The 20,946-nt window shown below is 42.2% G+C and overlaps 1 protein-coding gene across 3 annotated transcripts in view; it reads left to right on the forward strand.

The window, feature by feature from the left end:
- rfx1a (regulatory factor X, 1a (influences HLA class II expression)) overlaps positions 1-13,793 on the forward strand; it is a 157,281-nt gene extending 143,488 nt beyond the window's left edge. For all 3 annotated transcript variants that reach the window (XM_085971643.1, XM_085971644.1, XM_085971642.1), the window contains one exon: positions 2,319-13,793. The gene's annotated coding sequence lies outside the window, so the exon portion shown is untranslated. The remainder of the gene's footprint in view (positions 1-2,318) is intronic.
- The last annotated feature ends 7,153 nt before the right edge of the window (positions 13,794-20,946 follow it).

Raw genomic sequence — 20,946 nt, forward strand, 5'->3', positions numbered from 1 at the left:
CTTAATCCAGGTAAAATAATCATCAATTAGCCTACTGCCAGGAAAGCGCAGGTTAGTTAGGGGACGCAGGGATGAATTGAATCAAAGATAACTCATCCCAGATTGACGAACATGATGGTACTTGCACACTAATGAACGGCCCTCAGGTAAGCCAATCTTGGAGGAGCTCTTCTGCTTATTGTATGAACTTTTGTTTTTATTACATTAGTTTATTTTAAAAGCTATACATCTTTATTAGGCATTTTTTGAAAGGCTAAGTAGTATTTCCTGCAGTGGCAGTAGGCGGTATGTGAAACAGAAATACTGACTTCACACATGAGTTGTTTGAATTTCACACAGGTAAATTACTAACCATTTAATGGTGTATTTATTTACCTTTACTGCTCATAGAATGAGCTTTTATTTCAAGTGAAACCTAACAGATATGATACATTTTTCCATGTTACTGTTTTGTCCTTTGACTCTGTGTCCCTCTTCTGGTGGCCTGAGTTACTGCTGATGGGCTTGAAGAATTGACCACTTAGAGCACAATGGAGCACTATCCCAAAAAATGAGGAATTCTGGGTGAAAGAGTGATGCATGCTCATTTCCTTTCCTTAACCTTTCATGGGAAGACACCCAAAACAGTTGTTTCCCTGATGTAACAAGAAACTCCTCTTATTTTTTTATTTATCATACTATAAAAGTGTTATTAAATACAGTAAGGCCCCCATTATCTAGGCTGGCAACTTCAGAATATGCCAGAATTGTGAGTTCAGATAATCTAAAGGCGCTCCTTATTATACAGTCCATATACAATTCACAGGGCATGAACCTGGAGTCTCTCAGAGAGGGCTCGAAAATAGGAGGTAAGCTCACTGAAAATGTTAGTCATGCTATATTAATTCACAGATTGCAAACTAGAGCTTTTATAGGAATTTGTTATCCACTATAAAACCTGATTGGAATAAAAACAAGACTGCTAGGCAACAGGAAAAAAATATTAGGTTGCAAATCCATTGGGTCGTAGCTTTGCCAGTGACATGATATAATCGGTGAATAGCAAAATTCAACAACTAACACCATTTTGCTGTTCTACTGACACAAGGTTCAGGAGCTGCTATATCTTCCTGTATGATTTCTAGACATCATTTCATTATTTATGTCGTTGTGCAATGTCATTAATGGAATTTTGAGTTTCTGCTTTCCATTTGAAGTACAGATTCATTACTGTTCTGTTCCGCATGGATGTCCCGTTAAAAGGTTACAGTAAAATGGAATAGAGCATTAGGTCTAACATCACTGTCTTTCATTGCCTTCTCTGCCACAGTCCTGATGACCTTTGCTCTGTTTGGACTTGCCATGCCTTGTAAATCAATGAATTGTGAGATTGTAAGCGATCATTGTGAAGAGTCCTGTGTAACACTGCCATTCCTAATGCTATATATTATGTTGAAATTGATAATGACACCAACTGTATTCACATCGGTGCAAAATATTAAGCTTTTCAATCTACCTGTGAATATATTTGAGCACCATCTTAGAATCATAGAAATTTATGGCACAGAAGGAGGCCATTCGGCCTATCATGTCTGTGCCGGCCAAAAAGAGCGATCCAGCCTAATCCCCCTTTCCAGCTCTTGGTCTGTAGCCCTGTAGGTTACGGTACTTCACGTGCATATCCAAGTACTTTTTAAATGTGATGAGAATTTCTGCCTCTACCACCCTTTCAGGCAGTGAGTTCCAGACCCCCACCACCCTCTGGGTGAAAACATTTCTCCTCAACTCCCCTCTAATCCTTCCACCAATTACTTTAACTCTATGCCCCTGGTTATTGACCTCTTTGCTAAGGGACAAAACACAATCATAATACAGTACAAGGGAAAATCATAATTCCGGACCACAAATCTGAGCTTGTGCTGCTTTTTTTAGTTCACCTGTGCCAATCCAAAACTAACTTCAGGCTCTGTTTTCTTGCGTGTGGGTGAATTGTAGAAGCACGGTGTGGTGATTCATCGAGCACTGCTGCCCTGTGTAATTACCAAAACTACAAACAGCCCAGTGGTCTAGGAAACACTGTTAATAGAGAAATTGTATTGCAAGGAACTGTGAGCTTGCTATTTGTCTGGCTTCCTTGTGTTAATTTGGATCCTTGTGTTTGTCCGCGGAAGATTCGGAACTCTCAGCTAAAGTGGACAATGTGTGTCCTCCAAGCTCTATCAAACTGTCAATCAAAAGTGTATGGTGAATAACCATTTTTACTCTTTGGGACTCCTGCCTATTGAAAAAAATACATACATTTTAAAGAAAATTATATTTTTTCTTAATTTTTTTTGCAGTTTCTGCCCTCCTCTGCTGAAGATACTGACCCGTGCTGGACTACAGTCGGTGCTGGTAGTGCTGCGATGCCTCGCCCGTGTGGCCATTCTTCATGTGTGAGCCTAGACAGTGAGTGTCAACAGGCCACTTGACCATGTGTGGCATCACAATTGAACCTGATGCTGTCCTAGCCCAATGTGTACACACACACACTTTTTCTAGCAGGAGTCACTTGATAGTAATCAGCCAGCTTTTTCACTTTGCAAGACTTTCACATAACCTCTGTCAGTTCCATCGATTTCTTCAGGCCCTGCGCTGTCACAATCCGTTGATCATTAGCTTGCTTTTTTAAGTCTTGGCTTTTTTCTCTCGCTCTACTTTCCCTCCATTAAATGAGCAGTCCCACCCTGAACTAGTGTTTGTTCCCTTACAGAAATGTATCTTCTTAGAGAAGCCAGAGTATAAATTCAGACTAGGATTTCCTATTTTAGAGCACAGTGCTTGAATGCTGCAGCAGTCTCCAATGTAGTCTGTAAGGACATAAATGCTGAATAGAATAATCTGCAGGGCTTTGAATCACTTTATATTTTTGTATTTGGATGCAGAAGTAGTACACCAGTTCCCAAAGAGTTAACCAAGAGTTAGTTTCTTATAAATCCTAGCAATTTTAATAACCATTAAAAGTAAGTTACTTTACCTCACCTAAATTAACTTTTCATCTGGCACAAGCCAGAACTCTGAAAATTACTTCTGAAAAACGACAGTGAAAAAATGGAAACTGGCTACAAGTCAGGAATGAAGAGAAGTGACTAGCTATGTTTTGGAGGGCCAGGGAAAGATGGGCAATGGGAAACAAACAGACCAATTAGAGGAGGAGATACACTGAAGCCACTTACACATTGGGCAAGTTTGCTCATCAAAATTGAAAAGGATATAATCTCAGTCCCAGGTGTCGTTGTGTAGAATTTTCCAGCGGTCACGATGCACTCATTGACCAATATGTCTAGATCAGTGTAAATTATAGCCATAATAATGCTAATACTTCAGTGAACAGAAAATGTCAGGAGAAGCAAGGAAACTGTGTGACATGTACCTGTGCCTTGATTAGCTGCTAGCAGGAAATGTTATTACAATTTGTGCCGAGGATTTTCTACCTTTAAAATCTACATAAAATGTTGGAGGACGTTTAAGTATTCAACAACTGTAATGCCGGTGACTCTGGAAACGAAACTGTTTTTGGTTTCAGAGGTAAGAGGTAATGCTGGGTCTTGGTTGTACTGTGATGAATTAGTTCCTGCAATATGACTGGCCTGAGAAGGTGCACATCATTTTAATAGCTGGCATCATTGCTTTCTTCTTTCACTGTTTTCTTTTGTGTAGCCCTCTGGCAGTTACCATTACCAATAGTTGGGGAGGGTAAGCATGTGGGGCATGACTATCTTCTTGCCTTTTCACATGTTCATAAATAATGTTAAATGATTAGAGCATTTACTAAAAGTGGAAGGAAGGTCTCGGGAACATTACCTTTTATTCAAAGCATCTCCACTTTTTAAAGAAGAAAACAAACCTACCTCAAACTTACTTGATGCCACTTAGAAAATGTCCATTTACCTGCCAGAATGCACCATCTCCCTCTGCTAGACTACTCTCTAGTGATGTCAGTTGAAGGGATCCCTGAGCGACTCCATTAGAAACAGCGGAGGCCCAAACTTCAGTCCAGCGTGAGGGCCATTCCACAGCTGCTTGACTCTGAGAATGCACAATTCCCACCCTGCAGCAGGGTTTACTGGGAGCAGGCAGCTCTTGGCCTGCTTTGAAGTCCTTCCCATGCTGCCTCTAATGCAATCACTCCTGGATGCTTGGAGTAGTTCGCTGTAATAGGGATGGAAACTCCACACAAGGGAGGAAAAAGTTTCATTCTCAACAAAAAAAAATTGATGCGTTTGTCCTTTTCTTCTATAAAAAGGGAGAGTACTTTGGAAAAAACCCTCCCCTCAACTTTGCTTCCTCTTTAAGATTAGTGATTAAACAGGAGCCCAACTGCAACGTTCCAAACGTACTACCAGTGCCATGAGATACAATTCTCTGGGCATGCTTTGCTCCCTGCAATTGATTCATCTGACCGCCATATTGTGAAGCACTGCATGTGGATGCTTTGATACCCTGTTCATACTGGTGATAGTTGCCTGAGCTCAGTACTCAAAGTTAACACCTCATGTTGCAGTGGGCAGTTCCCTCTACTAAAATAAAGCACTTTTTTCTTTAAAATGTTGAATTTATTTTATTTTAGCAGTGGGAACAGTTTGCAGTAGATGGATGGAAAGTGGCAACAGGATAACTGTATGCCTCTAACTCAGCCTGGGGATAGGGGGGTAATTTTAACTTTCGGCAATGGCGTAACACGGGCGCTATCTGACTGGCCCTGCCCGATTCTTCCTTTCCATTGCTTCAGTAGAAATGTAGATCGGGCGGAGTGTACAGTGAATGGCCAATCCAATATCGCCTGTTTTCCACTATCACCAAAGTTAAAATGACCCCCAAAGTCTCTCTCTAAGGTGAGTCTTATTGACCCTGATGATAATTATGAAGTACTGCACTGTTTTCAGGCCACGTAATAGTTAAAAAAAAAATTTAAAAAAAGGATTGCAGATTTTCAGACCAATCTAAACTATTTGCGGCTGTAACATTAGAAGCCTGCAATTATTTCTTGCCAGTTTTGCAGGGGTGTCAGCGATCTGAGCCCAAGCTCTGTATGAAACATCCCAGTTGATACAGTGCTGAACACCCTTGCGTGCTAAAAGTCAGAATCTTGGCAATGATCTGTGCTGTAGAAACAGTCCGTCTGCTGATGCTGAAGCCATTCACAGTGATTCCGAATGGATCCTAGATCGCTGCGTACTGCAGTTGTCAGTTTGGTCAGTTGAGACTTGAGTGCAAAATTGTGAAGCAGTAAAGTACATGACTAATTCAATTCTGAAACGTTTGCACTAGTATGTTGGATCCTGCAGAGTAAAGGTGGCTCATATAAACATGGTTTTACACTGTACTTTGGTGGTCTGCCTTTTCTTAAAGGGACCCTTCAGGAAAACGACCCAAAAAGTAAATTATTCAAGGTGCTTGTATTGTAAGAACATAAGAATTAGGAGCAGGAGTCGGCCATTCGGCCCCTCGAGCCTGCTCCACCATTCAATAAGATCATGGCTGATCTTCGACCTCAACTCCACTTTCACCCTATCTCCATATCCCTTGATTCCCCTGGAGTCCAAAAATCTATCCGTCTCGGCCTTGAATATACTCAACAATTCAGCATCCACAGCCCTCTGGGGCAGAGAATTCCAAAGATTCACAACCCTCTGAGCGAAGAAATTCCTCATCATCTCGGTCTTAAATGGCCGACCCCTTATCCTGAGACTATGCCCCCTAGTTCTAGACTCTCCAGCCAGGGGAAACAACCTCTCAGCATCTACCCTGTCAATCCCCTTCAGAATCTTATATCCAATAATATTAAATACAAAGCCAACTTTATCTGTTTCCACAAACGATTCCTCTACTTTGTGTTGGAAAGGCAAATCATAAGATATTAACTTCATTTCTGTTGATGCCATTAAACTATATCCCCAATACATATAATTAACTTTCACGAAAATACTTTCTCTTTTTTTAACCGCACAATCGCAGGTGGCCTCACCCCTGAACAGTAGCGTATGTGTTTGATTCTGGGAAACCTATTTGAAAAATGTCAACCCCTTTAGCCTTTTTACTTGAAGGCCTATTATGGGCAGGACTGCTGGTATACAGTGACTGAATAGATCAAATTCTGTTTTTATATATTATTTTTGAGGATTTTTAACTAGAGTTCAGGGTTCGCATTCTACAGTGCTGTCTTTTTTCTATCATTAGCATAAACCAGTGGCCTTGACGATGAAAGGGGAATTATAAGTTGGTGAGTGGCAGTTCGAGTAAAGTGACTGGAGTTCCCCTTTAAACTAATGAAAAAGAGGTGCAATAAGTTATAAACAACAGATCATTTTCTGGTATAATCAGATGTTTGACAATATAAAGAAATGACCAAAACATTTCTTTAAATCTTTAGTAAACCTTTAATAGAGTTTAATTTGGGGAAAAAAGTTTATATTACATTTTTTTTAGATCAGTTATTTTCAGATAAAAGATATACCCAAGTAAACTTGGTTTTAATTTATATTGTGGATGAGCTGAAAAAACACTTAGTGCTGTGATTTTCTCTTCCAGTCTGGTTTACAGTGTTGTTTCCAAAATCCATCTCAAGGCTGAATCTTATTGGCTTCTTTCAATATGATGATGTAATTCAGGAAGAAAGCTCCCCCATGAGTACAAGATTGCTTGACTATTCTTTTCCATAGTTTGGTCATATCTAAAGAAGCCAATGTGGGCAGGTGTCAGTTTCAGCTTGGAAATCCTGGCACTGCCCACAGTACACAGCCAAACTCCAACAAAAGCTGAGAAGATAATCAGATAAGCAACTGGCCATTCAACTTTGTTAATTCATTCAGAAATAGAGTTCCCTCAAATCTCTTGTGACTAATTATATATCTATTTTTGTCTGTACAAACTTTAATAAGGCAACGCCGGAGAAAGCTGGACCGGCTATTTTCGTATGTATTGGAATTCATTCTTTTATTTTGTGTGTCTTGTTCTTTTCTAAGTGCAATTAAACAGTTTCACTATCTGTTTTTAAATGAGCTCTTCGCATTAGAGAATTTTCTTTTTGTGTGTATGATGTCCATTTAGATCAGCAGAGTGTCACAAAAAGGTGGTTTTCAGGCGGATAAAGTGTGAGAACTGTGGCCAGATTCAATAAAAGGAAACCAATTGAATTAGAAACTTTCTATTAAACTGCAGTATAAAGCCACTTGGTAGCAATTTGCGGTATATTATGGGGTAGAAATTCGTCTCGGGAGGTGGCGCAACGCGGGTGGTATCGGATCAGCCGCCCGTTGTACGCAGCATCTGATACTCCGTTCCCTCGGGCTGTGTATAACGGACTGTGTATTACTGCCTGTTTTGCTCCACCGCCCATGATGAATTTCTACCCCTATACCTTTGTTCAAAACTTAGGGACGGTATTATTGGTTATATGTTTGAATTGGATTACTAGTGTACAAAATTGAACTTGCTAAGATTTTTGAAGACTCTGATTTTTGAACTACCTTAAGAGCAGCAGCTGTGAAGTTACCACACCCTCCCACCAAATCACATACCGTACACCACACCTATCGTTGGCCTGATTTGGGTCAGATTTCAGCTATCTTATATCCTATCCATTGACGCATAATTATTGTCCAATTTCAAATACAGTGAAGCCCCCTCATCTGCCAATTCTGCTTTGTATGTCGTGTCTAGACAGCCTGTTTTTTCTTAAATTACTGGGGGTGGGGTTGGAGAAAGAATGTGCTCATCAAGGTATAGATTGCCAGTCCTGGGGAATGGAACACTTTTCTCCACTTTTGAGACCATTTTTAAAACCAAACACGCACTTGAGGTTTATCATGGATTAGATGTACAGCAGTAATCTCCCTTAACAAACCCTCTTCCCATCCTTGGAACAGAACCTTGTAAATGTATAAAATTCTCCATTTCCTGCACTATCCATCATTGTGGCCTCTTTGTGAGATGACAAATTTGTGTCAAATTCTGGGTATTTTTGTGCTTTGGGGCCCATACCCATTAGCGAATTGGGCTGAGATTGAACAAGTTATTTCACATTGGATCCCTATCACCAGCATCAAAGCCTTTATCCAAATACATAGTTTAAAAAAGCTATTCTGGATTCAAATCTAGAACACCAAGAAAGCCTACTAAGAAGGTGAGCATTTAAATAATGAGACAGAGATAGTTGTTTCCCTCTCCTCCACACTTTACTTACATGTAAAATAAAGGAGGCAAGGCTACAGAGCAGGCGCTAAGAATTTTCCTGTAATTCAATAAATTAGTATTTGTTTGGCATCCTGCTTGAAGTCTAAATCCCTGGAAACAGGTATTTGAAGACCTATAAAAGGTTTTCCCTCATTCATGTATACTACACATACAAATTAAAAGGCTGCTACCCAATTGAACACTTTCACCTTAAGCCTTTTTTATCTTGAAGCAGACATGGAAGTCCTGTGATCATCCCCAACCCCTCTTGCATATAACATCTTATTAACTTGAGATCTGTGCTTCTTTTCCAACACTAGGATAAAAGCTCTCCATTTCACTGTTAATTTGGGTCTTTTGCAATGGTTAATCATCAATTAGTTACCTACTTAATCTTGCAACTCTTTAAATATGTTCTTTTAAGTCTTTTTGTGGTTGTTTCTGTCCTTGCAGTCTTGGTACAATGATTTTGGAGCATGCTTTATTTCCTGTCAAGTTATTTTTTAGTCTAGCTGTGCCCCTATTTTTTTTGTTGTTGCTGCTGCATTTGAAGTTACCTTGGCGTCAGTTGGTGTCAACAGCTGCCTTTTAAAACCTGTATGTTTTTGCAACCAGCTTTTCTAGTAGCCTGCACCCACCAGTGGTACTAGACTTGTCTTCTCGTCTTGCATAGACTTTTCCTTGAAATTCTCAAGAGGACTCATTATGAACTCTTGAAATACTGAAAAGTGATGTTGAAACAAATGATAGTTTTGCCTGGTCCTGCACACAATGCAGGTGAGAAATGGAATTAGTTTTGAACTCAAAAGGCAAAAACATTAGCACGCCAGGTCGGATAGAGTCACCCATAGGACATTGTGGCCACTCCTTGGACCATGCTACCCTAAAGCACCAACCAAGTCGCATTCTGTGTGGACATAGGGTTGAAGAGTTGGTGTTAGAACCTCTGCTATTCATACAACTTCTCCAGCTCTCCTCATAAATCTTCAGTGCCCATTGGTTTCAGTGCTGAATACCTTTCAAAGCAACAAGTGTTGAACCTAGGTTCAAAAGGCCCAGATAAGGACATCAGGAGTGACCCCCTTCCACTGCTATACCCCAGCAGTGACTCGGAATCATTGCTTGCCACAAGGCCTCTATGGGCCAGTTCCCTCTGCTGTGCTGTTTAAAGTGTAAATGAGCACTATTCAGCTAGCACACCACACATGGATTGCTTTTCTTATCACTTGGTTTCAGTGATCAGTTGGGTTACTGGCCAAGTCAATCACTATAACTGGATTCACTGTGCTTCTTGCCAGTGAGCCAGTAAGAGGCATATACTCATGAGCTACTCTCCAGTTTGAATTGTCCATCAGATTGGAATTGGACTACATCTCCGAGCACCCTAATCAGGTTATACTTAGTTGCTACATTTGCCATGTAGTGCTTGTAAAGTGTGAGCCAAATAATTGCTGCTATTTGGATTCTAACTTAAGTGTTAAGCTTAAAATATCTAAAAATAAGCTGCTAAAAATTATCCCCCCATGCCTTTTACTTGTTTAATTTCTCTACCAGTTCTTCTACTTCTTCTGAATGTGTTGACTCGGAGATGGGGCTAGATTTCCCGTGTACTGATTGTGAATGGACGTAAAACTAGCCCAAATTCCACGGTAATAGCGACCTCCAATACTCCAGCCAAATGGCCATTATTCATGTGTGAACCTTCACTGTTAGTGTTGGCTGGGCATTTGACTGCAGGAGGCATCACAGCAGAGCCCAAGCCCGCTCTCACCTGATGTCTGTATGACTCAACTACTCCGTGATTAAAGTCATGGAGCCATTGGAAGAGCTAAAATAATTCTAGGTGTGTTGTAATTCAATGGCCCTCCGTAACTGAAAACGTTATGTATCGGATACAGCAGTTCTATTCTCCAGGAGAATCACCATTACTTGCAACTTAAGTAGTTGCATTGATGGGTGAGGTTTAAAATGGTTTCAGAACATTGCACATGGCACAAACCAGTGAAGGCTCCCAGTATACAAATCCTGTTTGTCCTGAAATCCCATGTGAATCACATCATCTCCAATACAGTTGTAGGTATTTATAAGGAAGTTATATTTGGATGTAGTTGCCTTCTGTGCTCCTGCTGTGTTGCCTCGGCTGTTCAGCTGATGATGCCAATCACCAGTCTCAGAATACAGTCATGTATCTCCATCTTACTGTCTCTTGAAAGGAAGCAAAGGTACTCTAATAGGAGAGTGGGCTTTCCAACATCTGTACTATGAGTGAAAAGGTTGAATTAAACTATAGTCCTACTATAAATACTAGAAAGGTCGGCAATCAGTTACTTGTCAGTAGAACTGTCTTTTATTCGTTCAGTGTTTTGGGAATATTTTTCTGTTACACACTGTGAGCCAGCCATCAGTTTTACACTTTCTGTACACTCTTAGCAGCTTATCCTGACAGTCAGTGTGTAAACGTCTCATTATCGAATTGAATAGTTCAATCTGACAGTGACTGCCCAAAATTCAATTGTCTGATTGGACTGTTTGATCATAAAAAGGAAACTGTTCATTCCCAGGTTGGAATGTTAATGGCTATCTCACTTGTGATGGTGTAAGAGATTTTTAATTTATAAAATGGCAATTATGTCACTTTTAACTTTTTGGTGAGAAAGAATTTCTGGAATTGAGATCTCCCCTGTCCTGTGGAAAGGAGAACATGCTGCATGTGCCTTTTAAATAAAGTGCATTCAAGAACACTATGCCAGACAGCTACCATGTGTGATTCACATCGATAGATCGCCACTGGCAAAAGCAAGTTCAAGACCTTGAATTCACACTTTGTTGTTCCCTAAAGTATGCACTTTTCCAATTTGGGCTAGCTTTTCTTGGGAAGGAAGGGGGTTGTTTTCCCACAGCATTGAAGGTGTCTTCTGATCAACATAACATAAGAAATAGGAGCAGGAGTCGGCCATATGGACTCTCGAGCCTGCTCCGCCATTCAATAAGATCATGGCTGATCTTTGATCTCAACTCCACTTTCCCGCCCGATCCCCATATCCCCTGATTCCCCTACAGTCCAAAAATCTATTGATCTCGGCCTTGAATATACTCAACGATTCAGCATCCACAGCCCTTATAAATGACATATGTCGGGCGATCTCTGGCTGTAGTCAGATCACATACCTGCGATGGGCATACTGAGTGTTGGCCATATTGATTGAGTGTCACGGCTAGTGGAGGCCTTGTCTTCAGAGTTCAGGTAAAGTTTGAGAACAGGAAAATGTCAGCAACATTTTGGAAGTCAACATATTAAATTCACAGGAAGAAGTAGCTCTTTTTGGTAGTTACTGAGGCGCTTTATATCTTAAACCCCACTGGATAATTGAATATGGTGTTTCGCAAAAAATTACCAATGAAATTGCGTCATGGTGAACGACTTTAAAACCGTTAATGTACGCTCTGCGATCCAAGTGCAAATGTACAAATATCAAACCATCCCTAATGCATGTTGCACAAGGAAGCAGTTTTACAGATGGCTCAGTTTGCACTTGGCTCATCTGGTAAGTAGAAAATTCCATTTGTGAGTGAGCCATTTGTGATTTGTACAGTCAAGCATGGATATGTGCAGCTCCTATGAGTTGGGTGTGAACCATCTCGGACAGTAGGTGAAACCCTCCCTCCCACGGTGGCTGTAAACAATTCTGTATCAAACAAAGTTGTGTGCACTTTTTACCGATTTCCCAATTAGGCGGGCCATTAGACTGTACCAAGAATTCCACTTTTACTACCCAGTGAATGAACCGGAGAAGCAAACACGATGCAGTATATGCACAAAGGGTAAAACTCTTGAACTAAAACCCCTTCTTTATCAAAGGAACACAGCTCTCGGTATATACAATGACCTGGATAATACAGTTTACTCCTGATGATTAAATTATCTAATAATTCAAATTTTTTTAGCCCATAAAACAATTTTGTGAATTATAGGAATAGACTGTAGCTGGAAGCTTATGTTCTGTACAAAATTATTATCTGGTTAATGATCCAATGATTTATTCAAATCTGTTGCCAGATTCTTTTCATATCCCACATTCATAATTATGCAAATTGTATTATCACCTTTGCACATCCTTTTTCAGTCAAGGTGGGATGTGAGTCAATCTCTGGGTCTCGCTGTGATCACAACTTCATGGCCACAGTTCATCCCCTATCGGCCTGATCTGATGACTGGTGTTCCCTCCACCCATAGAGCTGGCAGAATTAAGTTTCCCAGGAGTGAAGTCTGTAAGCACAGAGCTCTTAAGAGACCAGAGCTGGGAATTTCCTTGGAACTGCTCCCGCTCTGCTAATGTAACTTTGCTGGAAGTGCAACGGGATTACCTGTGCAAACGGGATTTTCCATGCACTTCCAGCAGTTACAGCGGTGGAACGGTACCAACTCCAAGGAAATTCCCAACCCAGGTATTCATTTATAACAGATATCACTTCCCGTATATTTGATTCAGATAGCAAACCATTAAATGCAAGCAGCCTTTATACTGAGGCACTTTTCAGTACCCTGCTTAGCCCACTCATATTTAGGGGAATATTACTCTGCATCATATAAAAATCTAAATTATGAATAAGTATTTGAGAAATGGGCATCACTGCATTTGTCTTTCCTTTTAGCAAGAAATTGCTGATTTTACGAAGCTCTACTATGTTCATTGAGAGGACCCTTACCTCTGTTGTGAGGGGTGTATTCTCTCAACCTCTTCCTGCACTGCAGAACTTAGTTGATGCCTCATAGTTCTAGTATGTTAGAGAATGACTAAAGAATACCGCCTCAAACTAAGATAAGTGCCTCTGTCAAACCATCTGAAGGTATGTCCGTGGGAAGATGATGCGCAGACATGGTGTTAACAGGAACCATGCTCCTTTCATTGCTTGTATGGCACCAATGCGATGATTCACTTTCCTTCACAGAATTCTGGCCGACATGACCAGCCTGATGGCAGAGCAGTTCGTTGCCTTTTGTTAACCCTCAATATTAAATTAAAATCATTTGTAGGATTTTTGTTTTTCCTTTTCCAGATAAAGAGTGTGTGATGTGATTAATGTATTTTGCAGTTAATTGAGGCACTTGTAATATATTTGTTGTACCAGTTTGTAACTCAAAATGACATATAGTTTTGAAAAACAAAACAAAAATTTGTGCTTTTGTATGTAATTATAATCTTTATTACACGTTGCATTAATATTGGGTGAGTTGTGAAAAGAAAATGATTATTTGATATATTTGTTTCTGAACCATTATGGCCTTATTTGTTGAAACTTTAGTCTTGAGATACATCTGTGATATATAGTTGTACGCCGTTCTGTATCGGAAAAGTAAATATTGTATTTTGTATAAACAAAAAAAAGCTTAGTTTTGTTGTAAACTGGGTGCTTTGATCAGCTTGTGCTGAACTATGAACCTTAAGAGAAGGAAGCAGTGTTTGAGACTGCGATGTTTAATGTTGTCATTCAGCTTGGGGTGATATGTAAGCATTTGTAAGAGTGTTTAGTCCTGGTGCAAAAGCTGTTTTCTACTTTTTGTAGTGTTTCTTTTAAATAAAAGAGCAGATATAACACACCTTAATTTGCTGCTGTCTTTCACTTACAAGTATTTGGAATTGCGATCTCTAATTTCTAACCGGTGCTGTACTGTCGCAAGTACTGAGGCAGAAACTGGTCTCATTCCAACACACCAACAGCTTGGGTCTATATAGCATGTTTTAGTAGATCAAAATGTCCCCAAGCACTTCACTACAGGGGCCAGGGGGCAATGTATATCCAGCAGTTAGAAGAGTTCACAGGGGTCACTGATGGCATGGTTAAAAAGAAAGATTTTGAGGAGACTTCAAGATCACAAGTTAGAGATGTGGAAGGTCATTCAGCCCACCTTACCTCATCCTAGAAAGATCCGACAGTCCCCCAGCAAAGCATTGTTTGTTAAGTTGTTCCAGGGTTTAACTAAATTATCCAAACTCTGAGTCAGAAGGTTGTGGGTTCAAGTCCCACTCCAGAGACTTGAGCACAAAAATCCAGGCTGACACTCCAGTGCAGTGCTGAGGGAGTGCCGCACTGTCGGAGGTGCTGTCTTTCGGATGGGATGTTAAACCGAGGCCCCGTCTGCTCTCCCAGGTGGATGTGAAAGATTCCACGGCACTATTTTGAAGAAGAGCAGGCCAATATTCATCCCTCAATCAACAGATAAGCAGATTATCTGGTCATTATCACATTGCTGTTTGTGGGAGCTTGCTGTGTGCAAATTGGCTGCTGTGTTTCCCACATTACAACAGTGACTACACTCCAAAAGTACTTCATTGACTGTAAAGTGCTTTGAGACATCCGGTGGTCGTGAAAAGCGCTATAGAATTGCAAGTCTTTCTTTTCTAAACTTAGTTTAAAGCTCAAATTGTGGCAGATCTCCCAATCTGTACAACAGTTCCTACACTCCAAAAATAATTCATGGTATAAGCTGTTTAAACCATTTTTGATGTGATATGGTGACTATATTCATTGGCTGTGAAGCACTTTAGGACGTCCTGAGCTCTTGAAAGGCACTGTATAAATGGAAGGTGTTCCTTTGTTTCCTTCATATATATTTCCAAAGATGTTCTTTTCCAATTGTGCTGCTGAAAAGATTTACATCAGGAAGTTTCAGCAGGATGTACCAGTGTGGTCAATTCACTGCTATAAATATTTGTAATGATAATTAATATATTCTGAGCAATGAATTTTCCTATGGTTCACTATCCAAAATAAGACAGTCATGGTAGCCAACATTTCTAATCTGTGAGCTGCTGCATCACACAACATTCCCACAACATCAGAGAAATCAGTCTCTGGTAATAATTTTGGGGCCTCTGAAAATACTGCTGGCTTTTCTTTAATGAGCTACACAAAAGCAGACAGAAAAAATTGAAGCATAAAAACACACTGAAGAAACCTGTTGCTGACATCAGGCTGCTCATTAAATATCTCAACTCAAACAGTAAACACGAGACATTTCTTTTGGTTTATGTTTGGTGGTTTCTGCTTCCACTTTAAAGTATCGACATTTTAGCCCAGGTCCGGTCTGGTCCCATTCTCTTTAAGAACATAAGAAATAAGAGCAGGAGCAGACCATACGTCCCCTCGAGCCTGCTCTGCCATTCAATAAGATCATGGCTGATCATCGACCTCAACTCCACTTTCCCGCCCGATCTCCATATCCCTTGATTCCCCTAGAGTCCAAAAATCTATCAATCTCAGCCTTGAATATACTCAAAGACTCAGCATTCACAGCCCTCTGGGGTAGAGAATTCCAAAGATTCACAACCCTCTGAGTGAAGAAATTCCTCCTCATCTCAGTCTTAAATGGTCGACCCCTTATCCTGAGACTATGCCCCTAGTTCTAGACACTCCAGCCAGGGGAAACAACCTCTCAGCATCTACCCTGTCAATCCCCTTCAGAATCTTGTAAGTTTCTGTAGTGTATGTAACCTGAAGAAGGAACTATATTCTGCAGCCCCTGTATACTGCAGTACCAGTAGTGACCACCCCTGTATATAAGCCTGTGTAGTAACCTTGCATAGTAGTTCCAGTTTTGTCTCCATTCAGTAAACACCTGTTATAACCAACTCCTGCAGTCCGTGTCTCAATTACACACGGACGTTACACTGGCGACGAACAGATCCGAACTTACCTACAGTTCTGCACCACCTCACGGGGATCCATCCCTGAAGCGAAGTTGTTAGAGATCGAGGCCAGAAGGAAGAAATCCAAAAAGAAAAAAAAACAAACAGAAGAAATGGGCGTCGACCGTGGGCAACCGCCCTCTGATTCATCGAATTCGAAGATTTGCAGGAGAGGCTGTCGAGAGCTGGGCTTGGTTATCCAGTCTATGGTGTTCCAGCTAATCGGGCTGGTGGCAGGTAGTACACTGATCCTTCCTGGGCTGCAGCGGGCTAGAGCTCGATCGGGTGGCTTTTCAACGGGGCCGAGCAGCATTGTCGGGAAGAGGAGAGAGAGGGTGGAGCACACAGGGCGCGGCCGGTGCTACGAAGCCGGGCAGCGTACAGACCCGAGAAGAGGGAGGAAAGTGTCCCATAGGGTCTGCTCTGACGACGGGAACAGTAATTAAAATAAAAGAAATTAGAAGCGCAGAAAGCCGCGAGGAGCTGCAGTTTGCCACGGGGACCGTGGAGAGCGGCGTTGGCAGCAGCGCGGGGGGGAAGTGCGCGAAGACCATAGGGCGTCGCCATCAAGGCATAAAAACGCCAGCAACAGCGCTAGCAGCAGCGGAAAAGACAGAAAGCGCGGGAGGCGCCATCTTAATCCAGCGGGGAAGAAGGCAAAGTGCGGGAGGTGCCATTTTGTTCAATTGGGGAAGAAGGCAAAGCGCGGGAGGCGCCATCTTAGATCTCCAAGATGCCGAAGACTGGCAATATCACTGCCTTCGATAATGCAATAGAAGACTGGACCACGTGGACCATGTGGAAAGAGTCGAAGTATATTACAAGGCAAATGAAGTAGCCGATGCGAAAAAGGCATCGGTACCACTAAACTTAATGGGCGCAAGAACGTACGGCCTATTGCGGAACCTGATCACTCCAGTCAAACTGATGGCGAAGAGTTTTAACAAAATTGTTGATATCCTACAGGAACACCTAAATCCTACACCGCTGCTGATAGCAGAAAGATTTAAATTCCACAAGAGAAATCAGCATAAAGATGAGAGCAATGCTGATTACCTTACGGAACTACGCGGGCTATCGAAGCACTGCCAGTTCGGAGCAGGACTGGCAGATACCCTACGAGACAAACTTGTCTGTGGACTCCTGAGTGAAGGAACCCAGAAGAGGTTACTCTCAGAGAAAGAGCTGTCGCTAGATAAGGCTTTCAGCGTGGCAGTATCGTACAAAGCAGCAGCAAGGGGAGCTGCGGAAATACAGCAAAAGCCACAGGAATACGGCACCCATGAAATGACACGGGGATTTGAAAAATGTTATTGCTGCGGCAGAACAACCCATGACCAGAAGGACTGCTGGTCCAAGGACAAAACATGCAGGCAATGCGGAAAGATGGGACACATTGCACGAGTTTGCAGGTCCGGGAAGAAAACTAACGACAACAAAAAGGCTACTAAGGAACAGTACAGGAAAGTACAAAAGATGACGGACAGTAGTTCCAAAGACCAGAAGAGCGATAGTGAATCCGGGAACAAGAGACTAAGCTGTCTCAAACTACACAACGTAATCACAAAAGAGGATCACCGAACCATTTGGGTCACCCTCACGATAGCAGGGTCCCAAGACAAAATGGAATTGGATACAGGATCAGCCCTGACCATCATGAATCGACGAGACTATGAGCGGCTATTCTCACACATACCCTTGAAAGACACATCCATTGTCTTGAAGACGTATATGGGGCAGAAAGTATACCCCAGAGGGAAAATAAGGGTGCCTGTCGAATACAACGGCAAGGAAATACAGAAATTGTATCTGTACATACTGCAAGATGGTGGACCACCGTTATTGGGACGTGAATGGATCAGAAAGATAAGTTTAGACTGGCACTCCATTCAGGCACTGACTGTGGCTGGTAAAAAGGATGACGACGTCACACCTGGACGATTGTCAACAATCTTAGCTAACGCTAAAGAGGTATTTCAACAAGGACTGGGAACTCTTAAAGGCGTAACCGCCTCGATAAAAATAGAAGAGAATGCAATTCCCAAGTTTTTCAAAGCAAGACCGGTACCGTATGCAATTCGCCCAGCCGTCGAGGCAGAGCTGGAGAATCTGGAGAATGCAGGCGTGTTATCTAAGGTAGACTGGAGCGAGTGGGCGACACCCATCATTCCTGTCATGAAGAAAACGTTAAACAATAAGTCTGAGGAGCCAAGGAAGGTTCGCATCTGTGGGGACTTCAAGGTGACTGTGAACCCAGTCCTTCACACTACAGTATCCTCGAGGATAGAAGATATTTTCGCCTCACTATCTGGAGGGAAGCGTTTTACAAAAATTGACCTAGCACAAGCATATTTGCAGATGGAGGTTGAAGAATCCTCTAGGAAATATCTTACAATAAACACTCACAAAGGTCTTTACCAGTATAATCGACTGGTATTCGGAGTAGCATCAGCTCCGGCGATATGGCAAAGAGCGATGGAACAAGTCCTGCAAGGGATTCCGGGGACTCAGTGTTACTTGGACGACATCCTAGTGACAAGTGAAAATGACAGTGAACACCTTGCCAACCTAGAGCAGGTGCTCACTAGACTAAGAGAACATGGGCTATGAGCCAATCGCCCCAAGTGCGAGTTTTTTAAGAAACAGATATCGTATTGTGGCCACGTGATTGATGAAGAGGGGTTACATAAGTCCCCTGACAAAATTGAAGCGGTAGCTAAGGCTCCAGTGCCTGAAAATGTGTCGCAACTGAGGTCATTCCTCGGATTGGTGAATTACTACCATAAGTTTTTGCTGAATTTGTCGACAATTCTGCACCCACTGAACGCCCTACTACAAACTGGAGTAGCATGGAAATGGAGCGATGAATGTAAGCGGGCCTTTCAGAAGTGTAAAGACCTGATCACTTCAAGAGAAGTATTGGCTCACTACAACCCATCACTACCGATAAGACTGGCGTGTGATGCGTCTCCCTACGGCATTGGAGCGGTACTGTCACATAAATTCCTTGATGGTTCAGAGAGGCCGATAGATTTTGCGTCACGCTCGTTAACTTCAGCCGAGCGTAACTACGCCCAGATTGACAGAGAGGCCCTCAGCCTGGTGTGGGGGGTGAAGAAGTTCAATCACTACCTGCACGGTCAGAAATTTACTCTACTAACTGATCATCAACCTCTTGTCTCCATTTTCAACCCTCAGAAGGGTGTCCCGATAATGACAGCACAACGGCTACAGAGGTGGTCCCTTTTCCTAGGGGCACACCAATATGACATCGAGTACAAAGGAACTAAACAGCATGGTAATGCTGATGGATTGTCGCGCCTACCGTTGCCAACGGTGGAAGAAGCACCTGCAGTGGATCCTGTGGAGATATTCCACTCGACCATAGTCGAATGTCTACCTGTGATGAATGCAAACATAGAAAAGGAAACACGAAATGACCCGACACTCTCCAGGGTCTATGATTTAACGGTGAAGGGATGGCCAGCACATGGCGAACCACTGTTGCCAGCATTCTCGCCGAGAAGAGAACAGCTGTCAGTGTGCCAAGGAACCTTGATGTGTGGATCCAGAGTAGTAATTCCACCCAAATTGAAGGATAGAGTGCTCAATGAGCTTCATGAGGGTCATCTGGGAGGGGTAAAAATGAAGAACTTAGCCACAGCATTTGTGTGGTGGCCGGGAATCGATAGAGAAATCGAAGAGATGACCAAGAGCTGTACAGGATGCCAGAAGGTCCAAAATGCCCCACCACAAGCCCCTCTACATCCATGGGAGTGGCCCTCATCTCCATGGCAAAGGGTGCACATTGATTTTGCTGGTCCATTTATGAACTCGATGTTTTTAATTGCGGTGGATGCACATTCAAAGTGGCCAGAGGTAATAAAAATGTCCTCAACCACCACAGAAAAAACTATCACAGTCTTACGAACCATATTCACCAGAAATGGGCTGCCTGAACAGATTTGCTCTGACAATGGACCACAGTTTGTGTCTGAAGAGTTCCGGAGGTTCTTAAAGAACAATGGTGTTAAGCATTACACATCTGCCCCATATCAGCCACCAATGGATTGGCTGAGAGGTTCGTTCAAACATTCAAGAAGGCTATCAAGGCAATGTGTAATGAAGACATACCCCTACAACACAAGGTGGATAACTTCTTGTTTGCCTACCGGAATGCGACACATGCGGTTACCAACCAAACTCCAGCCATGATGTTCTTCAATCGAAGACTAAGATGCCGCTTGGATTTGGTTAAGCCAAACATCAGAAGAGATGTGGAGAACAGGCAGTTTCAGAATATGAATGAAAGGCCAACCAGGAGTTTTAAGATAGGTCAACCAGTTTTGGCCCGGGACGACCGCACAGTGAAATGGCAGCCAGGAACGATATGCACACGGCCATGCTGACCAGATTCTAGAGTCACTGGAAAACGTCAAATCCACACCACGATCCGATACACCTGGTGATGAAACCGAAGTACCAATTGCATCTACCTCAGAATCGGTGATATTGGAAGTAGACGAACCAAACAACGACGTTGATTCCGAATCAACTTTGCCAGAAGAACCTGATACCCCAAAGAGGCGTTATCCGGACAGAATCAGGAAGCCTCCTCAAAGACTGAATTTATAATTGCTTAACTTCAGCTAATGTATATAGCAACTGTAATTGTAAATATGTTATTTAATTATTAATCGAATGTTATGTACTGTTTAGCTAAAAGGGGAGGAATTGTAGTGTATGTAACCTGAAGAAGGAACTATATTCTGCAGCCCCTGTATACTGCAGTACCAGTAGTGACCACCCCTGTCTATAAGCCTGTGTAGTAACCTTGCATAGTAGTTCCAGTTTTGTCTCCATTCAGTAAACACCTGTTATAACCAACTCCTGCAGTCCGTGTCTCAATTACACACGGACGTTACAGTTTCAATGAGATCACCTCTCATTCTTCTAAACTCCAGAGAGTATCGGCCCATTCTACACAATCTCTCATCATTGGACAGCCCTCTCATCCCAGGAATCAATCTAGTGAACCTTCGTTGCACCACCTCTATGGCAAGTA

Source organism: Somniosus microcephalus, chromosome 31 (assembly GCF_052327205.1).
Source record: "Somniosus microcephalus isolate GS21.2 chromosome 31, FLI_Smic_1.0, whole genome shotgun sequence".
NCBI classification, from domain to species: domain Eukaryota; kingdom Metazoa; phylum Chordata; class Chondrichthyes; order Squaliformes; family Somniosidae; genus Somniosus; species Somniosus microcephalus.